The sequence below is a fragment of the Oncorhynchus gorbuscha genome, unplaced genomic scaffold (genome assembly GCF_021184085.1).
Source record: "Oncorhynchus gorbuscha isolate QuinsamMale2020 ecotype Even-year unplaced genomic scaffold, OgorEven_v1.0 Un_scaffold_723, whole genome shotgun sequence".
Taxonomy (NCBI): domain Eukaryota; kingdom Metazoa; phylum Chordata; class Actinopteri; order Salmoniformes; family Salmonidae; genus Oncorhynchus; species Oncorhynchus gorbuscha.
The window spans coordinates 148986-155000 of NW_025745530.1; positions in this window are offsets into that span (position 1 = coordinate 148986).

Below are 6015 nucleotides of genomic sequence, written 5' to 3' on the forward strand. Positions count from 1 at the left end.
ATGACGCGCATGAGAATGGACCAATGAATGGCGACTCCTTACCAATCCGCGTAAAGATTAGGCTCGTTGATTCACTTATGGGCGGGGTTTGTGGTCTCCGGTGGTGCATCCAGTTGCCAAAATATAGGTCAGTTCAATGCCATATCATTTAGTTAGTCAAGTTCAATGCCATATGCACATTGTAGTAGTAGGTTAGTCAAGTTCAATGCCATATGCACATTGTAGAAGTAGGTTAGTCAAGTTCAATGCCATATGCACATTGTAGTAGTAAGTTAGTCAAGTTCAATGCCATATGCACAGTAGGTTTCAAGTTCAATGCCATATGCACATTGTAGTAGTAGGTTAGTCAAGTTCAATGCCATATGCACATTGTAGAAGTAGGTTAGTCAAGTTCAATGCCATATGCACATTGTAGAAGTAGGTTAGTCAAGTTCAATGCCATATGCACATTGTAGTAGTAGGTTAGTCAAGTTCAATGCCATATGCACATTGTAGAAGTAGGTTATGTTTATTATGTACCAATATGTCAACCACTTAACTTCCAGTGCCACCATATATAACCTATAGTAAGTGTGGGACTGAATGAAATCAGTTGAAGGAGCTGTTGAGAAGAAGAGGGCTATGAGTGCACTGTGAATGTGTTATAAATGAATAAAGTAGGTTATAGTAAAGTCGTTCAATGAGTTGGGGCCACCTCTCTTCTTCTTTTCTTCTTAATCTGCATTGATCTCAAAACCTGGACAGTCGGTGAAAACAATATGGTGGATGGGGACAGAAAGCTTTGTTAGACTGCTGAGACACTCTCATAGACGGAAGCTACATCTGTAGGACCATATGCAGCGACGCAAAAAGGAACTAGCACATTCCGTGCATAACAGACTCCCCAACCCAACTCTGTCACCTGAGCTTCCCCCCAGCAACCTCTCCCCTCTCCCCCTCAACCCAGGTCAACAGCTTGATGATCCCCGAGAACATTGCCCCCCCCCCCTTCCCCATCTTTTCCAAACTGCATACATTCAGACCATGTGTGGGTCTAGACTAGCCTGGTTTCCATTCTCTATTCAGCTATAACATTCCACTCCTGCCACCACCGGAGTAGCAATGAGATTAATGTCAGCTACAAAGACTGGTACCCAGACTAGAGCTAGACTCCTGACAGAGCGGATTATCCAGGAATCTAAGAGAAGCAGAATTCCCTGCCTGCCAGACATTCTCGGAATGCTGGACACTCTGAAGTTCCATGAAGGTGACTTAGTTCACAGGAATCATAGGACAGGAAATTCTCAAAAAGCCTGAAAAAGCCAAATATCACCAATCGACATAATTAACATAATATATTTCTTTTTTTTCCTGTCTGATCTGCTCTGCTCCCAAGATAACTCATCTGGCATTAATATGAGAAGAGACAGACATATCTGTCTATCATCAGACTCAGCTCTGTTTAATTTAAACTCTTTTACATTAGATTTTTTTTTAAATAATCGGTGACAATATATATTTTTTTAAGGACTAAAACTTCTGTCTGAGGGGCCTCACTAAGAGCTTCACTAGGGGCCTCAATAGGGACCTCACTAAGAGCTTCACTAGGGATCTCACTAAGAGCTTCACTAGGGACCTCACTAGGAGCCTCACTAGGGACCTCACTAGGAGCCTCACTAGGGACCTCACTAAGAGCTTCACTAGGGATCTCACTAAGAGCTTCACTAGGAGTCTCACTAGGGACCTCACTAGGAGCCTCACTAGGGACCTCACTAGGAGCTTCACTAGGGACCTCACTAAGAGCTTCACTAGGGACCTCACTAGGAGCCTCACTAGGGACCTCACTAGGAGCCTCACTAGGGACCTCACTAAGAGCTTCACTAGGGATCTCACTAAGAGCTTCACTAGGAGTCTCACTAGGGACCTCACTAGGAGCCTCACTAGGGACCTCACTAGGAGCTTCACTAGGGACCTCACTAAGAGCTTCACTAGGAGCCTCACTAGGGACCTCACTAGGAGCCTCACTAGGGACCTCACTAAGAGCTTCACTAGGAGCCTCACTAGGGACCTCACTAGGAGCCTCACTAGGGACCTCACTAGGAGCTTCACTAGGGACCTCACTAGGGACCTCACTAGGGACCTCACTAGGAGCTTCACTAAAGACCTGACTAGACACAGAGGGGAGGGGAGGGGAGGGGAGGGGAGGGGAGGGGAGGGGAGGGGAGGGGAGGGGAGGGGAGGGGAGGGGAGACCTGATGAGACACAGAGGGGAGGGGAGGGGAGGAGATCTGACGAGACACATAGGGGATTCTATTTCAATCAAAAGTTGAGGTCAAATCTAAGTTTTCCTAATTGATTTGAACAGAATTCCAAATCAAGAAACACACATCCACCATTTGCTAGTGAGACAGTAGAATATTAAAAGGGATATGTGATTGGCGGCTTTGAAGTTTTCCCTTCCTGGATCCCTGGGTACTTGCTGTCTGTCTGGGTAATTTGACGAAGACCCTTAAATTGAGACAACCACTGGCTCAACCACTGTGTGTCCCCACTTTAATGAGTGCTATGTCCCCTGTCTGTCTGAATACATTCATTAACAGTGTTCTGTCTTTCTTGTGTTCGTTCTAAAATGACTCCAAAGTCCCTTGTAGATAAAAACTGTGCTTCCATTTTTCCTAGTCAAGTGTGTTTGGGGCTCCAGGTACCTGCAGGTAGAACCACATTCTGTTTTGCACTGTGCTGAACTGAACTCTGGAGCAGACCTGGGTTCAATTAGTATTTTAAATCTTTGCTCTCGCCTGCCTGGAGTGCCACATAGGTGGGGTTTACAGTGTTGTAAACTATTCTATTCGTCCATTATGCCAGGCAAGCTCAATCAAGCACAGATCAAGTATTTGAAATGATATCAAATAGTATTTGAACCCAGGCTTGGGACGGAGTGAGAAAAGAAGAATGCCCTGCAGTGGAATACCGTTCATACCAGCAGAAGCTATATATACACATCAGAATGCACGGCCAAGGGGGGTTCCGTTCCAACTATCCCAGCTGTTAGCCTCTCTGTCAGTTGTACAGGATGAGGATGAAGTCAGCTAGACCCTAGGTAGAGGTTCCCCTTGGGTACAGCGACCATATGAATCAAGCGTCTCAGAGTAGGAGTGTTGATCTAGGATCAGTTTAGCCTTTTAGATCACAATCATTTAGTTTATATGGACAAGGGGGACTTGATCCTAGATCAGCACTCAATGCCCATTCCCAAATCTACCCCTTGTCACTAGAATGGGGTCTGAAACCTGTGGCCCGGGGCCATTTTCGTCCCGACACCTGATTTATTGCGGTCCCACTGGTGGTGTCAAAACTAGCCTCTCTCTCTCTCAGAGTATTTGAATATATTTAATGGTGAGGAAATATAAATATTTTAGGGAGCCAAGAAGAGATTGTAGCTGGCAGAAACAACATCTGTGGCAAAATTAATGGTTCAAAATCACTGTGATCTCGAACACTCAAACATAGTTGTTTTCTCATTCCAACTAATCTTGAAAAGTGTCTGAATGAAAAACGTATTGATTTGTGCCTTCCAGGCCCCCCCCCTCTCTCTCGCCCACTCTGTCTTTCTCTCTTCCCCGCTCTCTCTCTCTCCTCTCACAAGTCAATTTAACACTGACTGCCTTGGCACTATCTATTCCCCTGCGTGAGTACTGAGGCGTGACAACACTCATTCGCTCTTTTTCTGAAAAAGAAATCCCCAGAGATTTATTAAAAATACCACAGACTGCCTGAATCAGTTTTGGTTTGCAGAGGGGAGAGGGGGCATCTAGGCGAGGCGTGGACCACACACACACACACACACACACACACACACACACACACACACACACACACACACACACACACACACACACACACACACACACACACACACACACACACACACACACACACACACACACACACACACTGCTTGTCGGGTGTAGAGATACGCATAGCTAATAACACAGGCAGACAAGTTCACTCCAGGGCACACATCTGTCTCTCTCTCTCAGATGGAGGAACATAGAATGGAGAGAGAGCGATGGAGGGAGGAGAGGGGGAGAAGAGGGCAGGAGGGCGCGCAGAATGGAGAGAGAGAGAGAGAGATGGAGGGAGGGAGGAGAGGGGGAGAAGAGGGCAGGAGGGAGCGCATAATGGAGAGAGAGATGGAGGGAGGAGAGGGGGAGGAGAGGGCAGGAGAGAGCGCAGAATGGAGAGAGAGAGAGAGAGATGGAGGGAGGGAGGAGAGGGGGAGAAGAGGGCAGGAGGGAGCGCAGAATGGAGAGAAAGAGATGGAGGGAGGAGAGGGGGAGGAGAGGGCAGGAGAGCGCGCAGAATGGAGAGAGAGAGAGAGATGGAGGGAGGAGAGGGGGAGGAGAGGGCAGGAGAGAGCGCAGAATGGAGAGAGAGAGAGAGATGGAGGGAGAGAGGAGAGGGGGAGAAGAGGGCAGGAGGGAGCACATAATGGAGAGAGAGATGGAGGGAGGAGAGGGGGAGGAGAGGGCAGGAGAGAGCGCAGAATGGAGAGAGAGAGAGAGAGATGGAGGGAGGGAGGAGAGGGGGAGAAGAGGGCAGGAGGGAGCGCAGAATGGAGAGAAAGAGATGAAGGAGGGAGGAGAGGGGGAGGAGAGGGGGAGGAGAGGGCAGGAGAGAGCGCAGAATGGAGAGAGAGAGAGAGAGATGGAGGGAGGGAGGAGAGGGAGAGAAGAGGGCAGGAGGGAGCGCATAATGGAGAGAGAGATGGAGGGAGGAGAGGGCAGGAGGGAGCGCAGAATGGAGAGAGAGAGATGGAGGGAGGGAGGAGAGGGAGAGAAGACAAGAGGGCAGGAGGGAGCGCAGAATGGAGAGAGAGAGAGAGATGGAGGGAGGGAGGAGAGGGGGAGAAGAGGGCACAAGCCACAAGATGTTCTGTGAAATGTAAATTTCTCAGTCTATGGTTCCTGTTCCACCGTAGGGCTATCTCTCTCCCTGCAGGGGGAAATTACAAATGGTGGCCGCCGGATGAAAAACTACAACACAAAAGAGAGAGACAGCCAACAGGTTGTGTAATACTTGTCATTCAGAGCACAGCCATGTTAGAAAGGTCTTGTGCAATATGGTATCCTTGGGACGTCCCTACCCCCATTGAAGTTGACATTTAAAATGGTTGAGGTAAAGGTTAAGAGTAGGAGGGTTAGGGTTAGGGTTAGGGTTAGGGTTAGGGTAGGGGTTAAGGTTAGGTTTTAGGGTAGGGTTTAAGGTTAAGGTTAAGAGTAGGTTTAGGATTAGGGTTTGGTTAGGGTTAAGGTTAGGGTAAGGGTAGGGGTTAAGGTTAAGGTTAGGGTTAGGGTTTAGGGTAGGGGTTAGGGTTAAGGTTATGGTTAGGGTTAGGGTTAGGGTTAGGGTTAGGGTTTAGGGTTAGGGTTAAGGTTAAGGTTAAGGTTAGGGTTAGGGTTAAGGTTAGGGTTTAGGGTAGGGGTTAAGGTTAAGGTTAGGGTTAAGGTTTAGGGTAGGGGTTAAGGTTAAGGTTAAGGTTAGGGTTAGGGTTTAGGGTAGGGGTTAAGGTTAAGGTTAGGGTAGGGGTTAAGGTCAAGGTTAGGGTTTAGGGTAGGGGTTAAGGTTAAGGTTAAGGTTAAGGTTAAGGTTAAGGTTAGGGTTAAGGTTAGGGTTAGGGTTTAGGGTAGGGGTTAAGGTTAAGGTTAAGGTTAAGGTTAGGGTTAGGGTTTAGGTTAGGGGTTAAGGTTCAGGTTAAGGTTAGGGTTAGGGTTAAGGTTTAGGGTTTGGGTTAAGGTTAAGGTTTAGGGTAGGGGTTTAGGGTAGGGGTTAAGGTTAGGGTTTAGGGTAGGGGTTAGGGTTTAGGTTAGGGGTTAAGGTTAGGGTTTAGGGTAGGGGTTAAGGTTAGGGTTTAGGGTAGGGTTTAGGGTTTAGGGTAGGGGTTAAGGTTAGGGTTTAGGGTAGGGGTTAAGGTTAAGGTTAGGGTTTGGGTTAAGGTTAAGGTTAAGGTTAGGGTTTAGGGTAGGGGTTGAGGTT